The sequence below is a fragment of the Cnephaeus nilssonii genome (genome assembly GCF_951640355.1).
Source record: "Cnephaeus nilssonii genome assembly, chromosome: 3".
Classification (NCBI taxonomy): Eukaryota; Metazoa; Chordata; class Mammalia; order Chiroptera; family Vespertilionidae; genus Cnephaeus; species Cnephaeus nilssonii.
In genome coordinates, this window is record NC_137074.1 from 20,241,193 (window position 1) to 20,268,101 (window position 26,909).

Here is a 26,909-nt window from a genome sequence, read left to right on the forward strand (position 1 = left end):
TTAATCCTGACTTCACTTAGCCCAGAGGGGGGAGAAATGATAGCTTTTCTGAACTGGCCCTGGGCAAAAGCATCAACTATTTCAAGAGAAACTTAGAGCGGAAAGGAAGCATAGAATTCATCTAGTCTAATCCTTACATTTTGCAAATTGAAAAAACCCGAAGTAGTGGAGGCACTTCTGCAAGGCTACTCAGCTAGAGAGCAGGAAAATGCTAGTAGGCATGCTGTTATGACAAAACCCCCTGACAAAGCGGAGTCATCTGCTGAGTTAGTTTGATTGCCCTTGAAATCGACCCCCCCTTACTTCTTCCCACACTGCCCACCTCTTTCCTCTAGTTACTGACCCTCTGCTCTATCTTTGGCATCTCTCTGGTGAGTTCTAGCTGTTTCTTCAGGGGTGGTATCTGCTGGGGTCTATTGAAGAGAATAGTTATGCTAGGTATTTTTTTTTATTCTTATTTTTATTACATATGTCTCCTTTTACCCTGATAAAACAGAGGGGTTCTGACTGGTTTGGCTCAGTGGATAGAGCGTAGGGCCGAGGACTGAAAGGTTCTGGGTTCAATTCCGATAGATAGCATGTACCTTAGTTGTGAGCTCAATCCCCAGTAGGGGCCGTGCAGGAGGCAGCTGATCCATGTTTCTCTCTCAACGATGTTTCTAACTCTCTATCCCTCTCCATTCCTCTCTGTAAAAAAAATTAATACAAATATATTAAAAAAAACAAAAAACAGAGGGGATTTAATTCAGGGACTTGGTTATATGGTTGCTGGAACAGTCAAAGAGCACAATATAGCATGCAAAGGTAACCCAGAGGTACTGACTGCAGGAAGCAGCTACCACCATGGTGTGTGTGTATGTGGTGTGTGTGTATGTGGTGGGGGAGGGGGGGGAAGGGGGGAGTGGGGGGAGTTGGCCGGCAACAGGAAAGAAGTGATGTTACCAGAGGCTAGACACTCACAGGAGGGCTCCTAGGATTCAGCCATGACTGGTGCCTGTGGCTGGTGCCTGGGTCTATGAAGAACGTGCCACATGGTTGTTGTTCAAATCATTCCAACTAGCCCGGCCATCATGGCTCAGTGGTTGAGCGTTTCCTATGAACCAGGAGGCCATGGTTCGATTCCTGGTCAGGGCACATGCCTGGGTCGCCGGCTTGATCCCTAGTGTGAGGGGGCAGCCAATCAATGATTCTCTCTCATCCTTGATGTTTCTATCTCTCCCTCTCCATTCCTCTCTGAAATAAGTAAAATCTATTTTTTTTAAATAATTCATTCCAACAGGATTTATATTGCCATGAAAGAAAACAAAATGCTTAAGAAAAGAAACCATTTTATAGCAACTGAAAGCCTTGTTGTGCTAATGAAAGCGTATTTTATGCAATCATTAAAGCCAGTCCCTTAAGGATATATACTAGGGAAAACTCTGCAGCCTGGTTCTAATTACTGCATGTACTTAGAAGTAATCAAAAACCATGTCTTAAAAAATATTCTGTAATTAAGACTGCTCACTCAGTTAGCTTTGACTTTTTCCCTATTCCAACTTGTCTGAATTAGTAAAGTTCTGACTAAGAGCAATAAATCAAAGCCATTATAATTACACTGTATTTAGCATCATCCATCATAGGTCTGTACTAATTTGACTTGTAATTGCTTTTGTCATTGCTTACAGTTTTATTAACAATAGTAATTGCTACAATTTTATGAACAGTTGGTCATATAGCAAGTAATTTATAAAAATTTCATTTAATCATCACAACTTATCTGTGAGGTAAGTGTTATTTTCATTTCAGAGATGAGGAAGCCGTTCTGAAAACTTCTGTGACTCACATCCACAAAGTGGTTTTAGGGGGTACTTTCTGATTTACATGTTTACCTCAGTTCTTTATGCTACTATAGAGATTAAATGGAATTATATTAAGAATAATTCGAAAAGATGGCGACCGGCAGGAAGGTAGGGAGAGAGAGAGTGTGAGTGAGGAACCCATAGAGGAGAGTGTAGATGTGTGTGGTGTGTGTGTGTGTATGAGATAGGGTCAGTTAGATTCTGCAGGTCTTCCAAGGGGCTCCCGAACAGGGCAGCCCCAGACGGCGGAGCCCCGCGCACAAAGCGGACACTTCTCGGCGGTTGGTGCGGATGCAGAGACCACGCCATCTTGGGAAACAGAGCTGCCTGAGACTCGGATCCTGGCTTCTAACACAAACCAGGACCCTGCAGCCACTGGGGACAGAGAACTGCTGTCACAGCTTCAGACAAACAACAAGAATCCAGACTTCCCGGCAGATTTCCGTGAGTCAAAGAGCCTATCCCCCTCCTCGCAGGCGCTGATAGCGCCATAGTAACTGATAGACCCGCCCCTCCCCCAAGCTGCTGAGTGCCCACAGGCGTGCAGAAAGCGCCATAGTAACTGATAGACGCGCCCCTCGCCCAAGCTGCTCACGGGCGCGCACACAGACAGCGCCATAGTAACTGATAGACCCGCCCCTGGCCCAAGCTGCCGAGCTTTGCGCAGGGACGCGCTCCCTCTTAGGGAATTTGGCGCGCGCTCGCGCACGGGACAGAAGCAGCTCCCCGTCGGGGAAATCTGTCAGTGCGCACAGAGGGCTCCCCTTCGGGGAATTTGGGGGAATTTGGCTCGCGGGTCACAGCTCCCCCTTCGGAGATTCTTAAGAGGGGCTTCCCTTTGGGGAATTTGGCGCGCAGGACGGACTCTGCCCCCCTTCTGGGACTTTGGGAGAGTGCACTGAGCCGGCTCACCTTCAGGTTTTTAAGAATGTGCGCTCTAGCCGGTTTGGCTCAGTAGAGAGAGCACACACAGGACGCAGCCCCACTTCAGGGAATTTGGCACGCCGGACACAGCTGCCTGGGATCCCTGACTCACAGCGCATTCACACTAAGAGCCAGCGACCCCAATTGTTGGTGCGTGCACACACAGGGACCCTGATTCTCAACGAGAAACCGCACAAGGCAACAGAGACTTTGACACTCGAGTCTTGGTGCAGACACAGGGAAACTCTGACTCCTGGCACATGCTAAGGATCTCATTCTCGGCACATACCAACAGTGTGGTGCAGACAGGGCCCCTGATTCTAAATGTGCACACGAGACCACACGGAACACTGGGGACACTGATCCTGGGCAAGTCTGGTTCCCACCAACCAAAGACAGCCACACGTCCTAGTGTCAGTGCACTTCAGTGAAACTAGGGTGGAGCGAAGTCCCCACAGCACACGGCCCAGGTCCACGCAAACAGAAGCTTGAGCTTTCTGGTAATAGCCAGAATGGGGAAACGAAATAACTCACAGAGGAAAGAAAATGTGGAGTCGCCAAGAAAGGAAATTAGTGAAAATGAAGCTTGCAACATGACCGAAAAGGAGTTCAGAGTAATGGTCATGAAATTTATACATCAGATGGATGAGAAAATCAACAACTTATGCAAGAATCAGGAAGAAATGAAAAGTGATATAGCTACAATCAAAAACACCATGGAAAGTTTCAACAGTAGATTACAAGAAGCAGAGGACCGAATTAGTGAGTTAGAAGATCAGGTACAGAAACAAGCTCAAGCTGAACAGCAATTGGAGAAAAAAATTAAAAAGCAGGAGGAAAGCCTAAGGGAGCTTCGGGACAACATGAAACGAAGTAACATGCGTATAATAGGGCTGCCAGAAGGACAAGAAGAGCAGCAGGGATTAGAAAATCTATTTGAAGAAATAATGACAGAAAACTTCCCGGATATGGGAAAGATAATAGTTACGCAAGTAAAGAGAGTCCCAAGCAGGATCAACCCCAAAAGACCCACACCAAGACATGTCATAATTTCAATGGCAAATATAAATGATAAAGAGAGAATCCTAAAGGCGGCAAGAGAGAGACAGAGAGTTACCTACAAAGGAACACCCATCAGATTGTCAAATGATTACTCATCAGAAACACAACAAGCTAGAAGTGAATGGAAGGAGGTATACAAAGTGTTGCAAAGCAAAGGACTGAATCCAAGAATACTATATCCAGCAAGACTATCAATCAAAATTGAAGGGGAAATCAGGAGCTTTGCAGACAAAAAAGCCTCAGGGAGTTTATCACCACCAAACCAGCAATGCAAGAATTGCTAAAGGGAATACTGTAAAAAGAAGAAATAAACAGGTAAGAAGGAATACAGACACAAAAATAGATATGACTGCAAACAAATACCTTTCAGTAATAACTTTAAATGTAAACGGACTAAATGCTCCAATCAAAAGACATCGAGTAGCTGAATGGATAAAAAAACACGACCCATATATATGCTGTCTACAAGAGACCCACCTCAGAACAAGAGACTCACACAGATTGAAAGTGAAGGGATGGAAAAATATCTTTCAGGCAAATGGAAATGAAAAAAAAGCTGGGGTAGCAATACTTATATCTGACAAAATAGACCTCAAAGTAAATGCCATAACAAGAGATAAGGAAGGCCACTTCATAATACTAAAGGGAGAAATCCAACAAGAAGAAATAATTCTGCTAAACATATACGCTCCCAATATAGGAGCACCCAAATACATAAAAAAACTCCTGGAGGATATCAAGGGAGAGATTAATAGCAACACAATCATAGTAGGAGACTTTAATACCCCACTATCACCACTGGACAAATCCTCTAAACAAAAAATCAGCAAAGAAACAGCAATCCTAAATGACTCACTAGACCAGATGGAATTAATTGACATCTTCAGAACATTTCACCCCAAAGCCACAGAATATACATTCTTCTCAAGTGCACATGGGTCATTTTCAAAGATAGACCATATGCTGGGTCACAGGCAAAGTCTCTTCAAATTCAAGAAGATAGAAATTATATCAAGCATCTTCTCAGATCACAGTGGCATAAAACTGGAAATCAACTACAATAAATACAATCCAAAGAAATCAAACACATGGAGACTAAACAGCATGCTATTAAACAAGGACTGGGTCACCAGACAGATCAAGGAAGAAATAAAAAACATCATGGCAACAAATGACGATGAAAACACAACAATCCAAAATCTATGGGACACAGCGAAAGCAGTCTTGAGAGGGAAGTTCATAGCTCTACAGGCCTATTGCAAAAAACAAGAAACAATGGTAATAAATTACTTAACCCTACAACTCATAGAGCTAGAAAAAGAGCAGCAAGAAAAGCCCAGTGTAACCAGAAGGAAGGAAATAACAAAGATCAGAGCGGAGATAAATGACATAGAGACCAAAGAAACAATACATAAGATCAACAAAACCAAGAGCTGGTTCTTTGAAAGGATAAACAAGATTGATGGACCTCTAGCCAGGCTCACCAAGAAGCAAAGAGAGAGGACCCAAATAAACAAAATCAGAAATGAAAGAGGTGAAATAACAACAGACCCTGCTGAGATACAAAGGATTGTTACAAAATACTACGAACAACTCTATTCCAACAAACTGGACAATCTGGAGGAAATGGACATATTCCTAGAAAAATATAACCTTCCAAAAATCAATCAAGAAGAATCTAAACAGCTCAATAGGCCAATAACTATGGACGAAATTGAAGCAGTCATCAAAAAGCTTCCGGCAAACAAAAGCCCGGGGCCTGATGGCTTCACAGGAGAGTTTTACCAAACATTCAAGGAAGAACTAAAACCTATCCTCCTCAGACTATTCCAAAAAATTCAAGTGGAAGGAACACTTCCAAGCTCCTTCTATGAAGCCAGCATCACCCTAATACCAAAACCAGATAAAGACAACACAATGAAAGAGAATTACAGACCAATATCCCTCATGAACATAGATGCCAAAATCCTCAACAAAATTCTAGCAAATCGGCTCCAGCAGTACATCAGAAAGATCATACACCATGACCAAGTAGGATTTATCCCAGGAATGCAAGGATGGTACAATATCCGCAAATCAATAAACGTGATACATCACATAAACAAATTGAAAGATAAAAATCACAGTCATATCAATTGATGCAGAAAAAGCATTTGACAAAATCCAACACCCTTTCTTGATAAAAGCTCTCAACAAGGTGGGAATAGATGGCTCATACCTCAACATAATAAAAGCTATATATGATAAACCCACAGCAAACATCATACTCAATGGACAAGAACTAAAGACATTTCCCCTAAGAACAGGAACAAGACAGGGATGCCCACTCTCACCACTCCTGTTTGACATAGTACTGGAAGTATTAGCCATTGCAATTAGACAAGAAGAAGAAATAAAAGGCATCCAGATTGGAAAAGAACAAGTAAAGCTGTCTTTATTTGCAGACGACATGATATTGTACATAAAAAATCCGAAAGACTCCGTCAAAAAACTAATAGACTTAATAAATGAATTCGGCAATGTAGCAGGATACAAAATTAACGCCAAGAAATCTATGGCCTTTCTATACACCAATAGTGAACTTACAGACAGAGAGACTAAAAAGGCAATCCCATTTACCATCGCACCAAAAAAAATTAAGATACCTAGGAATAAACTTAACTAAGGAGGTAAAAGACCTATACACGGAAAACTACAGGACAATGAAAAAAGAGATAGAGGAAGACGTAAACAGATGGAAGAACATACCATGTTCATGGATTGGTAGAATCAACATCATTAAAATGTCCATACTACCCAAAGCAATCTATAGATTCAATGCACTCCCCATTAAAATACCAACGGCATATTTCACAGACCTTGAAAGAACTCTCCAAAAATTCATCTGGAATAAAAAAAGACCCCGAATAGCCACAGCAATCCTGAGAAAGAAGAATAAAGTAGGAGGGATCTCAATACCAGATTTCAAGCTGTATTACAAAGCCACTGTTCTCAAAACAGCCTGGTACTGGCACAAGAACAGACATATAGATCAATGGAACAGAATAGAGAATCCAGATATTGACCCAAACCACTATGCTCAATTAATATTTGACAAAGGAGGCATGAACATACAATGGAATAAAGACAGTCTCTTCAATAAATGGTGTTGGGAAAATTGGACAGATACATGCAAAAAAATGAAGCTTGATCACCAACTTACGCCATACACAAAAATAAACTCAAAATGGATACAGGACTTAAACATAAGACGGGAAACCATAAAAATACTAGAGCAATCCACAGGCAGCAAAATGTCAGACATATGCCAAAAGAAATTCTTCACTGACACTGCCCCTAGGGCAATGGAAGCTAAAGAGAAAATTAACAAATGGGACTACATCAAAATAAAAAGCTTTTTCACAGCAAAAGAAACCATCAACAAAACAACAAGAAGGCCCACTGCATGGGAGAACATATTTGCAAATGGCATCACTGATAAAGGTTTAATCTCCAACATCTACAGGCAGCTTATACAACTTAATAAAAGGAAGATAAATGATCCAATAAAAAAATGGGCAACAGACCTAAATAGAATCTTTTCAAAAGAAGACAGAAGGAAGGCCAAGAGACACATGAAAACATGCTCAACGTCACTAATTATCCGAGAGATGCAAATCAAAACAACAATGCGGTACCATCTCACACCTGTCAGAATGGCTATCATCAACAAATCAACAAACGACAAGTGTTGGCGAGGATGCGGAGAAAAAGGAACCCTCGTGCACTGCTGGTGGGATTGCAGACTGGTGCAGCCACTGTGGAGAACAGTATGGAGTTTCCTCAAAAAACTGAAAATGGAACTCCCATTTGACCCAGAAATCCCACTCCTGGGAATATATCCGAAGAAACTAGAAACACCAATTAGAAAGGATATATGCACCCCTATGTTCATAGCAGCGCAATTCACCATAGCTAAGATTTGGAAACAGCCTAGGTGCCCGTCATCAGATGACTGGATCAGAAAACTGTGGTACATCTACACAATGGAATACTATGCTGCCATAAAAAAGAAGGAATTCTCATCATTTGCAGCAACCTGGGAGAAATTGGAGAACATTATGTTAAGTGAAATAAGTCAGTCAATGAAAGAAAAATACCACATGATCTCACTCATTTATGGATAATAAAGAACATTATAAACTTGAACAAAAAGATAGATACAGAGACAGTAAAGCATCAAACAGACTGTCAAATTACAAGGGGAAGGTTAGGGAGAGGTGGGGGAGATAAGAGATCAATCAAAGGACTTGTATGCATGCATATAAGCATAACCAATGGATGCAAAACTCTGGGGGGTTGGGGCATATATGGGAGTGGGGTGTGGGGAGGGCAATGGTAAGATATGTACACATATAATACCTTAATAAAAAAATTGAAAAAAAAGAATAATTCAAAAGAACACATATTAATAAAAAGTATCCAAATGGAGCATATGGAACATTTTTATTAAAGTTGTTATAGCATCTGTGTCTGCTAATCCCATCATCTCAGCCATTTCTGATTGATTTTTTTTCTTGTTTATAGGTCTATTTTCCCGCTTCTTTGCGTACCTTGTTATAGGTTGAATTTTGTCCCCCAAAAAGAAATATTGAAGTCCTAGTCCATGGTACCTCAGAATGTGACCTTACTTAGAAATAGGATTGTTGTAGATCTAATTAGTTAAAATAAGGTCACACTGCAGGAGGGTGGGCCCTTCATCCAATATGACTGGTGCCCTTGTAAGAGGAGGAGAGGACAGGGGCCCAAGGAGATGTGGTGACAGGCAGAGACTAGAATAATACAGCTACAGGCCAAGGAATGCAAAGGATCGTCAGCTAGGAAGAGATAAGGAAGAATTCCACCCAGAGTCTCAGAGGGAGCACGGCCCTGCTGACATCATGATTTTATACTTTGAGCCTCCAGAGGTGTAAGAGAATCCATTTCTGTGTTTTCAAGCTACCACGTTTGTGTCCCTTTGCTATGGCAGCCCTGGGACACGAATAAACCTGCTAATTTGGATTGAATGCTAAATATTGTGAACTTGACATTTTGGGGTCCTGGATTTTGTTGTATCACTTTAAAGAGTATTGGACTTATTCTAGCATTCAGTTGACTTACCTAGGAACAGTCTTATCCTTCTGAAAGTTGCTTTCAATGTTCATCAGGATAGATTAGGAGAAACTATTGGTCTAGTGCTAATACCCTTCTTTAAAACTCTACTCAATGTCCAAGTCTTACAAGAATTCTCCACCCTGGCTGACAGAAATATGAGCTATTCCCAGCCCAGTGTGAGCTCTGGGAAATGTTTGACTTATGATGTCTGAGGGTCTTTGCCTGACCTCAACCTCGGGGAATTTCTTCTCATGCATGTACAGATCGGGACCCAGCCAAAGACTGGAGAAAACCCATTTACAGGTCTCCAGAACTCTCAGGGTAGCTCTCCCTTCTCTAGTATTCTGTTCCCAAAATTCTAGACACCTCTTCTCCCAGCATTCCAATTTCTGTCTCTTCAATCAGCCAGACTTCTGGGCTCTGCAACCTGGAAACTGCCCTTGGGCAGTAAGTCACTCAATTGTAAGCTCACCTTATCATTTAGGTTGTCATTTTCTCAGGGATCACAGTCCTGTCTTAGCCAATGCCTGGAAACCTTGGTTTCATATATTTTATCTGATTTTCCTTTTTTTATGTTGGAGATTGAATCTAGTCCCTATTATATCATCATGGCTGGAAAGAATGTTATTTATCTTTTAAGCAAGAATATGGTGTTTTGAAACATTTCATTTTTCCCCCTTCTTAGTAGCTGAAGGGCACATCCCACCTCGCTGCACTAATGTGCTACATGTCATGTATCCCTTGACACCAAGAGCTTTTGCTGTGATGCCTCCAAGAAATAGAAATTTAAAAATTGAACCAGAGCCTGGCAGCTTGGACCCAAGGCACCCCACTCTCAATAAACATCTTGTGTTACCGATGACTGTTGAGGCAAACTGGTGACAGCGCATTTTGCTTTTTTAAGTGATTTCATGAGCCAAGCAGATGGCAAGTTTTCTCACTTGTCAACAAATGCCAACCTAGTGATTCCCATCTTTGAAACAATCTTTACCTCAGCACCATGTTTGAGCCAGGGCAGGGTGGGGGGTCAGGGGGAGACAGGTGTGCTGTGGGCATATTCAGGTGTGATGTGATCATCAGAAACCAAGAAATTCACATAAGAATAAGTTGGACAAAAAGCAACACTCTGTACTAAATACATGCTAAAGTACAGACTGACTCTATAGACTGACATTTTTACAGCAATTTATAAATTACAAGACATTGCCACATTTATTTATTCCTTTCAAAACTACTTCATCCACAGTCTTCTGTTTCTCAGCTGATGGCAATTCCATTCTCCAGACCCTCAGGCCGAAAGCCTGGGATCATTATGGCTTATCTCCTCTCAGGGATCTCCTATCCAATCCATCAGCAAATCGAGCAAACTCTAAGTAGAAAATAGATCTGGATGCAGCCATGCCTCCACACCCCCACTGTCTGAATGACGGCCATCTCTCCTGGATTCCTGCAAGAGCCAAGTAGTCAACCTGCCCCCAACCCAGCTCCCCAGAATTATTTTCTTTCTTTCTTTAAATATATATATATATATATATATGTGTGTGTGTGTGTGTGTGTGTGTGTGTGTGTGTGTGTGTGTGTGTGTTTATTGATTTCAGAGAGGAAGGGAAAGGGAGAGAGCGATAGAAACATCAATGATGAGAATCATTGATTGGTTGCCTCCTGCACGCACCCTACTGGGGATCAAGCCCGAAGCCCGGGCATGTGCCCTTGACGGGAATCGAACCTGGAACCCTTCAGGCCGATGCTCTATCCACTGAGCCAAACCAGGTAGGGGCTCCCAGGACTATTTTCAATCCAACAATCATAATAATCCTAATATAAATCAGACTGTAACTCCCCTGCTCAAAACTTAACCAAGACAGAGTAGGTTTCTTTTTTACTTATTTTTTTTACAGCCCAAACTGTTGATCAGTTCCTGGCATCATGTGACAAACCTCTATGACAGAAACTGAAAATCCAATCATAAACATTTGGAAGGGCAGGAATGTCACATCAACATTTCTTAAGTATAAGAAACTGCCTGCCTATCTAGCAAAAAATCTCTTGTGTTTGTGGGAAGATATGATGGAAGAAAAATGGCCTTTCCATTAACTCAGAAAATCCCTAAGCTAGAACATATAGTGTATGCCATCAGTCAATCACTTTTCATTCTCTTAGAATAAATTTTTGATGCTTTATAATGTGAATGATTCTGTTGTAAATATAAAATAATCAGCTTCTTTGTTTAAAAAAAGCAATAATATGTTCCTGGTAAAAGTGCTAGATGAAAAATATTCTCTTGATTGCATGCCAGCATGTTTCCTTTTAATGTATGCTAAAGCGTCTGAGCAGATAGAAACATCAAATCAGTGAGACATAAATTTCAATGTAGAAATTATTCATTGTACATGAGTCAACAATATTCCCTACAGGAAGCTCTGCCAAGTGCTACCAATCTAAAAAATATTGCCCTCCCAAGCCATGCATCATCCAGGGAGAGTTCAAAGAAAATATTTGGTGATTTTAAAAAATATATATTTTATTGATTTTTTTTACAGAGAGGAAGGGAGAGAGATAGTTAGAAACATCGATGAAAGAGAAACAACGATCAGCTGCCTCTTGCACACCCCCCACTGGGATATAACCTCAACCAAGGTACATGCCCTTGACCGGAATCGAACCTGGGACCCTTCAGTCCGCAGGCTGACGCTCTATCCACTGAGCCAAACTGGTTTCGGCTCTTTGGTGATTTTTTAATTGGGTTTCGCCTAGCAATATTTCCAGTGTCTATGTCCTTCATATCAGAAGGGCTCTAAAACGAGCTATTTCAAAAGAGGTCTTAAAAAGTGTTACAGAAAGGCACCTGGTTTTTCCAAATTTTTAGTTATTGATGAACAAAAACAAAACACATGTTGATTCTGGCAGGGCCAACGTGGGGTTAAAAAAAAAAATAAAATGTCTCTGTCCTCGAGGAGGCATGACTTGGGCTGGGCCTTTGCTGGTATTTGGCTCGGGGGAGAGAGGCAGTGGCCATCTGCGGAGAGAGCCCAGCACAAGTTTGTCGTGGAGACCAGGGGACCATTAGTCAGGGTGAGAGTGCGGCTGAGGGTGGAGGAGCAGAGCAGGAGGGAGAAAGGGTCTGAGGGAGGCCCTGGCAAACGAAGGCCCATGATCCAAGCAGCGAATGAAGTACGTGTTTACGGCAGGAGCAAAGCAGAGGCCCCGGAGAAGGAGAAACAAGAAAGGTGGCCAAGTTGATTTGCAATTTTGCAAAAACACAATTCTAAAAAGGGGCTGTTTTCATTTCAACATAGAAGTAACTCCTGTCTTCTCTAGATGAGTGATGTTTTACTTGGAATCCTGTGAGTGATGAAGGAGGTGTGACCCCATCATCGCCTTAGTTCCGGGGCCCTGGAAGGTCTTATTTGGGCTCTAAGTGGTGCTCTAGAGGAGAAAGCTTGGAAAGGGAATAGGAAAAAGTGCACAGGCCTGGGGAGAGAGAAGGCAGCGGCTTGCAGAGATGACTTGAGCAGTGATGTATGAGGTGGCGGGGAGCGCAGTGACAACTGTCGCATTCCAGGTGTGAGGTGCTGGGAACGGCCAGGAGCACTTGCCAGCGATAGTTTGAGGAGTCTTCCATTTATCATTATAAAAAGCAGTGTTAAAAGCAGCAGAATCCACTTCCATTCTATTTTTGTATGGCAAACTTATCGCATTTATGTAGGTTAAATGTAACTGAAGTTGTTAATATCATTTTTCATATTCTCCCTATGATAATGTCAGGTCTTATAAGACATTACAGATAGATAAATGACAGACATAGATAGATGTGGTCACATTACTGAAATTACTCATCAATGTATCTTTTCTAAAAGCTTTGAGCTCATAGTTCACATACCATATAATTCGCTCACTTAAAGTGCAGAATTGAACAGCTTTTAGTATATTTACAGATATGTGCAATCATCACTACAGTCTATTTTAGCACATTTTTATCACCTCTACAATAAACCTCACTTCCTTCATGATCACCCTCTACCTCCCCAGTCCACTTCCAGCCCCGGGCAATCACTAACCTACTTTCTGTCTCCATAGACTTCCTATTCTGGATATTTCATATGAATCCAGTCATATAGTATGTGGTCTCTTGTGACTGGCTTCATTCACTTATGTTTTTAATGTTCATACATATTGTAGCACATATTAGTACTTCATTCTTCTTTATGGCTAAAGTAGGAGCCCAGTGCACGATTCGAAATTGTGCTGCGCCGCCCACCCTTGAGTCGCCGGTTCCACCCTGCCTCACTCTCTGGGCCCCGAAACAGCCGCAGCCACTGCCACCCCGCCCCCGATGCTGCCCGCACAACCTCCTCCTGTCCGGTTGACCCATTACAGCGTCCCCGTTAATTAGCATATTTCTCTATTATATCCTAATATATAAAAAGCCAGGGGCCATCATAACCAAAACAACCAGACAGACCACTGAACAGCAGGCTGCGTGGGGTGACCAGGTAGGCAGGGAGGTTAGTAAGGAACGACCAAACAACTGAACAGCAGGCTGTGTGGAGTGACCAGGCCAGTAGGGGGGGAGAGTTGGAGGTGACCAGGCAGGCAGGCAGGTGAGCAGTTAGGAGCCAGTAGTCCCGGATTGTGAGAAGGATGTCCGACTGCCGGTTTAGGCCTGATTCCCGGGATCGGGCCTAAACCAGCAGTCAGACATCCCCCGAGGGGTCCTGGATTGGAGAAGAGTGCAGGCTGGGCTGAGGGGACCCGCCTCCCGTGTGCATGAATTTCGTGCACCGGGCCTCTAGTATATAGATAATACTTCATTGCATGTATGTATCATGTTTTGTTTATCCATTCATCAGTTGATGGACATTTGGGTTGTTTCCACCTTTTATTCATTAAGAATAATAACTGCAGCTTACATAATCTTTGCTGGAATAAATATTCACACACAAGCTTTTCTATAGACACATGTTTTCATTTGTTTTGAGTTTATACCTTAAAGTGGAACTTCTTGGTCCTATGGTAACTCTGTTAAATCATTTGAGAAACAGCTAGACTGTTTTTCAGTGTCTTCACCATTTTACATTGTCACCAGCTATGCATGAAAGTTTAGATTTTTCTACTTTCTCAACAACATTGGTTAGAATCTGACTTTTGGGTCTAGCCATCCTAGTGGGTGTGAAGTGGTATCTCATTGTGGTTTTGATTTGCATTCACCTGATAACTAATGATGTTCATGTGCTTATTGGCCATTTATACATCTTCCTTTGAGAAATGTCTGTTCAGATCCTTTGCTCACTTTTAAATTAGGTTACTTGGGGTTTTTTATTATTGAATTTTAAAATATATTTTTTTATTGATTTAAGAGAGGGAGAGGGAGGGAGAGATCGAAACAAAAATGATGAGAGAGAATCATTGATCCACTGTCTTCTGCACGCCCCCTACTGGGGATCAAGCCAGCAACCCGGGCATGTGCCCTGACCAGGAATAGTGACCTTCTGGTTCATAGGTCAATGCTCAACCACTGAAACATGTTGGCTGGGCTTATTATTGAATTTTAAGAGTTCTTTATATATTCTGGATGTTACCAGATCCTTATCAAATATATGATTTGCAGCGATTTTCTCCCACTATGTCTTTTCACTTTCTTGATGGTATCCTTTATTTTTTTATTTTTATTTTTTTTGTTTGTTTTTTTTAACATTTTATTTTTTTTTCCAATTTTTTTTATTAAGGTATTATATGTGTACATATCTTACCATTGCCCCCCACACACACACCACTCCCATATATGCCCCCACCCCCCCCCCCCCCCGAGTTTTGCATCCATTGGTTATGCTTATATGCATGCATACAAGTCCTTTGATTGATCTCTTATCTCCCCCACCTCTCCCTAACCTTCCCCTTGTAATTTGACAGTCTGTTTGATGCTTTACTGTCTCTGTATCTATCTTTTTGTTCAAGTTTATAATGTTCTTTATCATCCATAAATGAGTGAGATCATGTGGTATTTTTCTTTCATTGACTGACTTATTTCACTTAACATAATGTTCTCCAATTCCTCCCAGGTTGCTGCAAATGATGAGAATTCCTTCTTTTTTATGGCAGCATAGTATTCCATTGTGTAGATGTACCACAGTTTTCTGATCCAGTCATCTGATGACGGGCACCTAGGCTGTTTCCAAATCTTAGCTATAGTGAATTGTGCTGCTATGAACATAGGGGTGCATATATCCTTTCTAATTGGTGTTTCTAGTTTCTTCGGATATATTCCCAGGTGTGGGATTACTGGGTCAAATGGGAGTTCCATTTTCAGTTTTTTGAGGAAACTCCATACTGTTCTCCACAGTGGCTGCACCAGTCTGCATTCCCACCATCAGTGCACGAGGGTTCCTTTTTCTCCACATCCTCGCCAACACTTGTCGTTTGTTGATTTGTTGATGATAGCCATTCTGACAGGTGTGAGATGGTACCGCATTGTTGTTTTGATTTGCATCTCTCGGATAATTAGTGACGTTGAGCATGTTTTCATGTGTCTCTTGGCCTTCCTTCTGTCTTCTTTTGAAAAGATTCTATTTAGGTCTGTTGCCCATTTTTTTATTGGATCATTTATCTTCCTTTTATTAAGTTGTATAAGCTGCCTGTAGATGTTGGAGATTAAACCTTTATCAGTGATGCCATTTGCAAATATGTTCTCCCATGCAGTGGGCCTTCTTGTTGTTTTGTTGATGGTTTCTTTTGCTGTGAAAAAGCTTTTTATTTTGATGTAGTCCCATTTGTTAATTTTCTCTTTAGCTTCCATTGCCCTAGGGGCAGTGTCAGTGAAGAATTTCTTTTGGCATATGTCTGACATTTTGCTGCCTGTGGATTGCTCTAGTATTTTTATGGTTTCCCGTCTTATGTTTAAGTCCTGTATCCATTTTGAGTTTATTTTTGTGTATGGCGTAAGTTGGTGATCAAGCTTCATTTTTTTGCATGTATCTGTCCAATTTTCCCAACACCATTTATTGAAGAGACTGTCTTTATTCCATTGTATGTTCATGCCTCCTTTGTCAAATATTAATTGAGCATAGTGGTTTGGGTCAATATCTGGATTCTCTATTCTGTTCCATTGATCTATATGTCTGTTCTTGTGCCAGTACCAGGCTGTTTTGAGAACAGTGGCTTTGTAATACAGCTTGAAATCTGGTATTGAGATCCCTCCTACTTTATTCTTCTTTCTCAGGATTGCTGTGGCTATTCGGGGTCTTTTTTTATTCCAGATGAATTTTTGGAGAGTTCTTTCAAGGTCTGTGAAATATGCCGTTGGTATTTTAATGGGGAGTGCATTGAATCTATAGATTGCTTTGGGTAGTATGGACATTTTAATGATGTTGATTCTACCAATCCATGAACATGGTATGTTCTTCCATCTGTTTACGTCTTCCTCTATCTCTTTTTTCAGTGTCCTGTAGTTTTCCGTGTATAGGTCTTTTACCTCCTTAGTTAAGTTTATTCCTAGGTATCTTAATTTTTTTGGTGCGATGGTAAATGGGATTGCCTTTTTAGTCTCTCTGTCTGTAAGTTCACTATTGGTGTATAGAAAGGCCATAGATTTCTTGGCGTTAATTTTGTATCCTGCTACATTGCCGAATTCATTTATTAAGTCTATTAGTTTTTTGACGGAGTCTTTCGGATTTTTTATGTACAATATCATGTCGTCTGCAAATAAAGACAGCTTTACTTGTTCTTTTCCAATTTGGATGCCTTTTATTTCTTCTTCTTGTCTAATTGCAATGGCTAATACTTCCAGTACTATGTCAAACAGGAGTGGTGAGAGTGGGCATCCCTGTCTTGTTCCTGTTCTTAGGGGAAATGTTTTTAGTTTTTGTCCATTGAGTATGATGTTTGCTGTGGGTTTATCATATATAGCTTTTATTATGTTGAGGTATGAGCCTTCTATTCCCACCTTGTTGAGAGTTTTTATCAAGAAAGGGTGTTGGATTTTGTCAAATGCTTTTTCTGCATCAATTGATATGACTATGTGATTTTTATCTTTCAATTTGTTTATGTGATGTATCACGTTTATTGATTTGCGGATATTGTACCATCCTTGCATTCCTGGGATAAATCCTACTTGGTCATGGTGTATGATCTTTCTGATGTACTGCTGGAGCCGATTTGCTAGAATTTTGTTGAGGATTTTGGCATCTATGTTCATGAGGGATATTGGTCTGTAATTCTCTTTCATTGTGTTGTCTTTATCTGGTTTTGGTATTAGGGTGATGCTGGCTTCATAGAAGGAGCTTGGAAGTGTTCCTTCCACTTGAATTTTTTGGAATAGTCTGAGGAGGATAGGTTTTAGTTCTTCCTTGAATGTTTGGTAAAACTCTCCTGTGAAGCCATCAGGCCCCGGGCTTTTGTTTGCCGGAAGCTTTTTGATGACTGCTTCAATTTCGTCCATAGTTATTGGCCTATTGAGCTGTTTAGATTCTTCTTGATTGATTTTTGGAAGGTTATATTTTTCTAGGAATCTGTCCATTTCCTCCAGGTTGTCCAGTTTGTTGGAATAGAGTTGTTCATAGTATTTTGTAACAATCCTTTGTATCTCAGCGGGGTCTGTTGTTATTTCACCTCTTTCATTTCTGATTTTGTTTATTTGGGTCCTCTCTCTTTGCTTCTTGGTGAGCCTGGCTAGAGGTCCATCAATCTTGTTTATCCTTTCAAAGAACCAGCTCTTGGTTTTGTTGATCTTATGTATTGTTTCTTTGGTCTCTATGTCATTTATCTCCGCTCTGATCTTTGTTATTTCCTTCCTTCTGGTTACACTGGGCTTTTCTTGCTGCTCTTTTTCTAGCTCTTTGAGTTGTAGGGTTAAGTAATTTATTACCATTGTTTCTTGTTTTTTGCAATAGGCTTGTAGAGCTATGAACTTCCCTCTCAAGACTGCTTTCGCTGTGTCCCATAGATTTTGGATTGTTTTGTTTTCATTGTCATTTGTGCCATGATGTTTTTTATTTCTTCCTTGATCTCTCTGGTGACCCAGTCCTTGTTTAATAGCATGCTGTTTAGTCTCCATGTGTTTGATTTCTTTGGATTGTATTTATTGTAGTTGATTTCCAGTTTTATGCCACTGTGATCTGAGAAGATGCTTGATATAATTTCTATCTTCTTGAATTTGAAGAGACTTTGCCTGTGACCCAGCATATGGTCTATCTTTGAAAATGACCCATGTGCACTTGAGAAGAATGTATATTCTGTGGCTTTGGGGTGAAATGTTCTGAAGATGTCAATTAATTCCATCTGGTCTAGTGAGTCATTTAGGATTGCTGTTTCTTTGCTGATTTTTTGTTTAGAGGATTTGTCCAGTGGTGATAGTGGGGTATTAAAGTCTCCTACTATGATTGTATTGCTATTAATCTCTCCCTTGATATCCTCCAGGAGTTTTTTTTATGTATTTGGGTGCTCCTATATTGGGAGCGTATATGTTTAGCAGAATTATTTCTTCTTGTTGGATTTCTCCCTTTAGTATTATGAAGTGGCCTTCCTTATCTCTTGTTATGGCATTTACTTTGAGGTCTATTTTGTCAGATATAAGTATTGCTACCCCAGCTTTTTTTTCATTTCCATTTGCCTGAAAGATATTTTTCCATCCCTTCACTTTCAATCTGTGTGAGTCTCTTGTTCTGAGGTGGGTCTCTTGTAGACAGCATATATATGGGTCGTGTTTTTTTATCCATTCAGCTACTCGATGTCTTTTGATTGGAGCATTTAGTCCGTTTACATTTAAAGTTATTACTGAAAGGTATTTGTTTGCAGTCATATCTATTTTTGTGTCTGTATTCCTTCTTACCTGTTTATTTCTTCTTTTTACAGTATTCCCTTTAGCAATTCTTGCATTGCTGGTTTGGTGGTGATAAACTCCCTGAGGCTTTTTTTGTCTGCAAAGCTCCTGATTTCCCCTTCAATTTTGATTGATAGTCTTGCTGGATATAGTATTCTTGGATTCAGTCCTTTGCTTTGCAACACTTTGTATACCTCCTTCCATTCACTTCTAGCTTGTTGTGTTTCTGTTGAGTAATCATTTGACAATCTGATGGGTGTTCCTTTGTAGGTAACTCTCTGTCTCTCTCTTGCCGCCTTTAGGATTCTCTCTTTATCATTTATATTTGCCATTGAAATTATGACATGTCTTGGTGTGGGTCTTTTGGGGTTGATCCTGCTTGGGACTCTCTGTACTTGCGTAACTTTTATCTTTCCCATATCCGGGAAGTTTTCTGTCATTATTTCTTTGAATAGATTTTCTAATCCCTGCTGCTCTTCTTGTCCTTCTGGCAGCCCTATTATACGCATGTTACTTCGTTTCATGTTGTCCCGAAGCTCCCTTAGGCTTTCCTCCTGCTTTTTAATTTTTTTCTCCAATTGCTATTCAGATTGAGCTTGTTTCTGTACCTGATCTTCTAACTCACTAATTCGGTCCTCTGCTTCTTGTAGTCTACTGTTGAAACTTTCCATGGTGTTTTTGATTGTAGCTATATCACTTTTCATTTCTTCCTGATTCTTGCATAAGTTGTTGATTTTCTCATCCATCCGATGTATAAATTCCATGACCATTACTCTGAACTCCTTTTCGGTCATGTTGCAAGCTTCAGTTTCACTAATTTCCTTTCTTGGCAACTCCACATTTTCTTTCCTCTGTGAGTTATTTCGTTTCCCCATTCTGGCTATTACCAGAAAGCTCAAGCTTCCGTTTGTGTAGACCTGGGCCGTGTGCTGTGGGGACTTCGCTCCACCCTAGTTTCACTGAAGTGCTCTGACACTAGGACGTGTGGCTGCCTTTGGTTGGTGGGAACCAGACTTGCCCAGGATCAGTGTCCCCAGTGTTCCGTGTGGTCTCGTGTGCACATTTGGAATCAGGGGCCCTGTCTGCACCACACTGTTGGTATGTGCCGAGAATGAGATCCTTAGCATGTGCCAGGAGTCAGAGTTTCCCTGTGTCTGCACCAAGACTCGAGTGTCAAAGTCTCTGTTGCCTTGTGCGGTTTCTCGTTGAGAATCAGGGTCCCTGTGTGTGCACGCACCAACAATTGGGGTCGCTGGCTCTTAGTGTGAATGCGCTGTGAGTCAGGGATCCCAGGCAGCTGTGTCCGGCGTGCCAAATTCCCTGAAGTGGAGCTGCGTCCTGTGTGTGCTCTCTCTACTGAGCCAAACAGGCTAGAGCGCACATTCTTAAAATCCTGAAGGTGAGCTGGCTCAGTGAACTCTCCCAGAGTCCCGGAAGGGGGGCGGAGTCCGTCCTGCGCGCCAAATTCCCCAAAGGGAAGCCCCTCTGTGCACGCTCTAAGACTCCCCGAAGGGGGAGCTGTGACCCGCGAGCCAAATTCCCCCAAATTCCCCGAAGGGGAGCCCTCTGTGCGCACTGACAGATTTCCCCGACGGGAAGCTGCTTCTGTCCCGCGCGCGCACGCGCCAAATTCCCTATGGAGGAGCGCGTCCCTGCGCAAAGCTCGGCAGCTTGGGCGAGGGGCGGGTCTATCAGTTACTATGGCGCTTTCTGCGCGCCTGCGAGGAGGGGGATAGGCTCTTTGACTCACGGAAATCTGCGGGGAAGTCTGGATTCTTGTTGTTTGTTGGTCTGGAGCTGTGATAGCAGTTCTCTGTCCCCAGTGGCTGCAGGGTCCTGGTTTGTGTCAGAAGCCAGGATCCGAGTCTCAGGCAGCTCTGTTTCTCAAGATGGCGTGGTCTCCGTGTCCGCACCAGCCGCCAAGAAGTGTCCGCTTTGTGCACGGGGCTCCGCCGTCTAGGGCTGCCCTGTTAGGGAGCCCCTTGGAAGACCTGCAGAATCTAACTGACCCTATCTCATACACACACACACACCACACACATCTACACTCTCCTCTATGGGTTCCTCACTCACACTCTCTCTCTCCCTACCTTCCTGCCGGTCGCCATCTTTTTCTGATGGTATCCTTTAAAGTGTAAAAATTTTTAACTTTGATGAAGTTCTATCTATTTTTCCTTTGGTTGTTTGTGTTTTTGGTGTCATATCTAAGGATGATTTGCCAAACCCAAGGTTATGAAGGTTTACCTTTATGCTTCTTCCAAGAGTGTTGTAGTTACAGGTCTTACATGTAGGTCTCTGGTTTATTTTGAGTGAATTTTTGTACATGGCAAGAGGGAAGGGTTCAGTTTCATTATTTTGCATGTGGCTCTCCAGTTGTTTCAGCACCACAGACATTTCTTTCCACATTGGATGTTCTTAGAATCTTTTTACAAATTCAGTTGACTGTAGACGTACAGGCTTATTTCTAGACACGAAGTGTAAATCCTCCAACTTTGTTCTTCTTTTTCAAGATTATTGGGTCTCTTACAATTTCATCTGAATTTTAGAATCATCTTACAATTTCTACAAAGAGGGCAACCTCTTGCTTGAAAAAAAAAGTAAAATAACAAATGCATTTCATTTAACACCTGAGAGTTATTTTAAAGTCAGGCATTCCAATCATGCAGGACAGGTATCTTATATTTTTGCCAAGAGCACATAAGAAAATTAAAAACTTTGTGTGTTTTTAAAATTTATTTTCAGCCAGGAAGGTTCAGCACTACCAGATATTAAATCATACCTTCCTGGAGAGAGATGTAACTTTAAAACAAAACAAACAATAACAAACAAACAAACAAACAAACAAAAAAAACACAAAACATGGTCAGGTCCTGGGATTAAAGGTCAACGGGAACTGTTTCTACTATTTAAATGAGTAGATACCCATCACCTCTTCCAATGTCTTAATTTCGATCTTTCCCCATAAGTCTAATAAGGATAGAGCAGATGCACCATTTTAAAATGCTCATTTCCCTTGCTGATGAGCAGACAGTGGTCTCAGAGAACTGCTGAAGCTTATTGTGTTTTTGGAATTGGAAGAAATTGGAATTCCAAGAAGAGAATACTGGAGTTAGAGGAGGCTGGTAGTGTTAGAAAATTACAGTTTTCTTGGCTTCTGACTGCACTGATTTACATCAATTTTGTATGAATGTGTATCATTGTTGGGTAAAATGTTACTTGTCCTAAAAGGAACTCAAAAGAGTAAAAGAATTTTTCCCAACTCATTTTACTCAAAAGTTTCTGTAAACACTAAATTCTAAAATACCTCAATGATACACCTTGGAATTTTTTGAATTAAGGAAAACATTCACATACATTCAAAGGTAGTCTCCCACTCCCTTTTCATAAGATATAGCCAAACAATAATTACCTAAAAGATGTAACTAATCAATGTATTCATAAATCAGTAAGAATCAAAGTTTGTCACCTCCTCAATCAAAACCATTAACGTCAATGGTCCTTCTCATTATTTCTATTTTTTCCTCTAAACTTTTTTTTTCCCTTTATTGATTAAGGTATTACATATGTGTCCTTATCCCCCCATTCTAAACTTTTATTCCAAGAATTTATTTAGGCATTTATCATTAGAGTCTTAGAATCACATTTAGATTTTTTTTTTTCCAGGAAAATAAGACTACATAATCTTTGCTTTTTATAAAAGTATGTTTTTGCCAGCAAGTGAAACATATATTTGAATTTTTCCCATATGAACATGTTTTAGCAGCAAAAATGCTCCTCATGAGGGAGTGGGCATTTGTGACCAAACAGTGTAGCAATGACTCACTCTGTAGCCATTTAAGTTAGCAACATCATGTGACAAGGCCAAAAGGCCAAAAAAGAGTTAGGCAGCCTTGGGTTGAGTTTTAGTGATGCTAACTCTTTAACTACATAACATGGGGCAAATTTATCTGGCTCAATTTCTTTAGCTCTACAAATAGAATAAAAATATGAATCTTACAGATTTGCACTGATTATGTTTTTAAAGAAAATTGGGTAATCTTTAACCCACAACAAAACTATAAAATTATCCTACAAGGTTCATGTGTTTTAATGCAAGATGCCTTGAAAACTCTGCACTGAGCAGATAATAAACACACACACCAAAAAAAAAAAAAAAAAAAAAAAAAAGCTTAATTCTGTCCCAAGTCTGACTTAAAATTAATATTGTAATTTTGCTTGTCTTTTAAAACCCACATATTATTTTGAGAAATAATTTGAATGATTTCATATCACTAAAACAGATCTTTGGGGAAGATTCTACTGCAGGATTTTCAGTCAGTTATCCTTCAGGGAGTAGAGAGAGACTGGCTACTCAAATCATACTTTTAGCCACTTCTAAAAATAACATGCATTTCTCATTTTACACCACTAGATGGTACACCTATACATAAATAAACCAGGGGATTTGTATAGGGGAGGAAATGAAATCTAGCCCAGTCCACATAACAATATCCAAGCTGGGTAGCCAGGTTTGGGGCCCAGCTCCACCACTGCCCAACTGTGAGATGCCTAGACAAGTCATTAACTGGCCTAAGCATTATGTCTTCATCTTAACAGTATGTGCCTCAGAGCATTGTGAGGATTCAATGAAGTAATATATGCAATGCACTTAGTGCCTGGCACACAGTTAAGTACTCAATAAATATTGGCTGTTACTTAAATTTTTTTAATTGGCATCTATTTCTATTTTTTTAAATATGTTTTTACTGATTTTAGAGAGAGAAGATGGGAGAGGGAGAGAGAGATAGAGAAACATAGATCGGCTGCCTCCTGCACACCGCCTCCTGGGGATCAAGCCTACAACTCAGGAATGTGCCCTGACAGGGAATCAAACCGACGACCTTTGGGACGACACTCAACGAACTGAGCCACACTGGCCAGGGCTTAGCTGTTACATTTTTTATTACTATTCTAGCGATTCAAAATCAGGGCCTCTTACCTTGCCTGAAATGAGGGGCTCTCTAGTCTGAGTCTGACAAAATGCGGAAGAGGGCGGGATGTATCCCCTGAAAGGCCCAGCCTTGTCCCTGTGCTGTCTCCCTGTTAGGAAAGGGCCCCCGAGCTCCTGTGTCTTGATTTTTACCATGTGTTTATGACTTTTCCTGGGTCTACTTCCCCAGAAGGCCTTGTGATGGCAATGTCCTTGTGCTCTCTGTTAGGGTCACCAAAGGAGGAACCCATGAGGCCGAAAGTAGTGAAGAATTATAAAGTGACTCCAGCACTTTATACCCAGGGGGAGGGGGAGTCAGAGGCTTTAAAGGACTCTAGGTGGGCTTTTTCAGCCGTGAATTCTCTGGGCAGGTACAGATCCTGGGCAAGTCTGGAGGAGAAAGTTACTGGTCTTAGCAAATAGAATGTGTTCTAAGTGAAAGGGACTGTCAGTTGGGAAATGATCTGAAGGTCAGTTTCCCAGGGGAGAAGATATCAATTCGATTATTTGATCAGACCTAACACTCTCTCCCTGCTTCCTCAGTTTCTAAGCATGCCCAGGAAAGGTCTGGGCCTGGAAGAGCTCACGACTCCACAGTATGGCAGCAGATGGGTAACCAGGGAGTGACCAGATGAAGCCGGCCTCCAACCCGAAGCAGAACTGGCCTGGGACAGGCAAGCCTAGTCCTGTCTGAGCACACGGAAGGGGAGGGCCAGGCCGGTCTGGGCAGGACAGCAGAGGTGGTAACAAAAGAGTCATGCTTGAGGGCCAAAGCCAGAAGCAGATCTCATGGATAAAAGGGGTACTCCATGGGGGGAGCCCTCCAGGAAGGACTTTGGGGACGACCTGAGAACCAGGAAGGAGAAAGGCTTCCATACAGAAGTTGGAACCAAAGAAGCAGAGGGTAAGAAGGAAGAACCTCTTTCCAGAGCACCAGCCTCAGTGGACACACAGACCCCAAGAACCCCCATCTAGGTGCGCCTGGGCACCTCAGATCCATCCTCGAAAGCAAAACCTTCCCTCCTACCAGAGACCTGCTCTGGCATCTGCATCCCTTTCTCAGAGAAGGCCTCCCAGCTCACTGGCCAAAAGCCAGGGGTCACTCTGAGGGCCTCCCTCGCCCCCATGGCCCACGTCCTTGGGCTCAACAATGTCAGAGTCACATGAACCATCCCCCCTGCCTCGGCCTCTCCCATTACCTGCAGAATGAAGTCTTTAGTATGAAACACAGGCCTTCCTAGCCTGAGCCCTGTCTGTCTGTCCTTCCAGTCTCACCTGCCTGGTCCCTTCAGGCACCTCGGCTCCCTGTGTGATGAGCTGAATGGGTATAAGACTGAATAAATGCATCGCCACAAACAGAAGGGGATTTGGAGTTTCCAAGGGGGGTTGATTTATTCGCAAATATCTTGCTGTCAAAGTCCACCTTTTGATAAAACACTCCGGGGTTTTCTTGTTAGACAGTTCGTTGTGGATTTAAAGGGGCCCTATCCATTGTGAAAGTAGAGATACATCTTTCTCAGCCCTAGCCTAGCACTTCACATGGTATTTGCTGAATGGCAAGATCTAAATTCCAGGCTCTGGGAACTTCAAGTTTGAGGTTTCTTCCAAGGTTGGGTCTTTGAAATGGATCCTGACAATCTGTCTTGTACTCGGCAGAAGCAGAAAGGGCTAGAATGGATTCATGCTCCCTGTTTCTGCAGCAAGATGCCTATGGCAGGCAACTCTGACACCAGGCCCAGGAAGGAGGAGGGGGAACTGAAGCCGTAGAGGAAGCAATGTGTGCAAGCAGACAGGTGAGGAGCTAAAGTTGATTTGTGGATAGAACCTGTTGTAAAAGTCCAGGAGGTGAATCCCAGAATGGATCAAGTCACACGAGACTTGAAGACATCCGTGCTGGAGCCCACAAGGCAGGGGCAGACATCAATTCATATGGGTGTTCCATACAAGAATTCTTATGGACTGAGCTGTGTACCCCCAAAATTAATATGTTAAAGCCCTAACCCCCGGTGTGATGTTATTTGGAGATAGAACCTTTAGAAAGGTTATTAAGGTTAAGTGAGGTTATAAGTGTGGAGCCCTAATCTGGTAGGACTAGTACCCTTATAAGAAGAGAAAGAGTTCTCTCTACCCCCGCCCCTCTCTCTCTCTAGCTCTTTGTGGGCATAGGGGATGGGCCATGTCAGAACACAGAAGGAAGCATATGTCTGCAAGCCAGGAAGAGAGCTCTCACCAGAGTCGAATTTTCTGGAACCTTGGTCTTGGACTTTGAGTGAGTTTGGGCTGTTAGAACAAAGTGCCATAGACTGGGTGTCTTATACACAAAAGAAATTTATCCCTGGGGGCTGGAATCCTGAGATCGCGGTGCAAGCAAGGTCGGATGAGGACTCTCTTCTGGGCTGGTTGCAGGTTGCTTACTTCTTATTATGTCCTTCTTGCATGGTGGGAAGAGCTAGCTAGCTCTCTAGCCTCTTCTTCTAAGGGCCCTAATCCTACACATGAGGCCTCCACCTTCATGACCTAATTACCTCCAAAAGCTCCCCTCCAAATACCATCACGTTAGGATTTGGGCGTCAACATATAAATTTGGGGTGACACAAACATGCAGTCCACTGCAGACTCTGGCCACCAGAACTGTGAGGAAATGGATTTCTGTTGTTTAGGTCACTCAGTCTGTGATATTTTGTTACGGCAGCCTGAGCAGACAGCTCTCTTATAAAGGGCCAGGCCTTGCCCTGTGGTCAGTAGCATGCTTTCTGTAGAAGACACAGTGTGGTGGCTACAGAAGACAGCCCCTGCCCGGCCGGTGTGGCTCAGTGGTTGAACATTGACCTATGAACCAGGAGGTCATGGTTCAATTCCCAGTCAGGGCATGATCTCCAGTATGGGACGTGCAGGAGGCAGCCAATCAATGATTCTCTCTCATTATTGATGTTTCTATTGCCCTCTCCCTTCCTCTCTGAAATCAATAAAAAAATATATTTTAAAAAAGAAGACAGATCCTGACCAACACACATCTACCACATAATAGAAAGAATCTACGACCATGGAGGCTTAGTATCAACCAAGCAAAGCAAAGGAAGATGTCCTGAACGTGAGCCTATGAAACCATCCTAGGCCAGGTCTCTCTCCAAGGGAGAATTACGTAGGGACCTCACAAAGCAGCGCA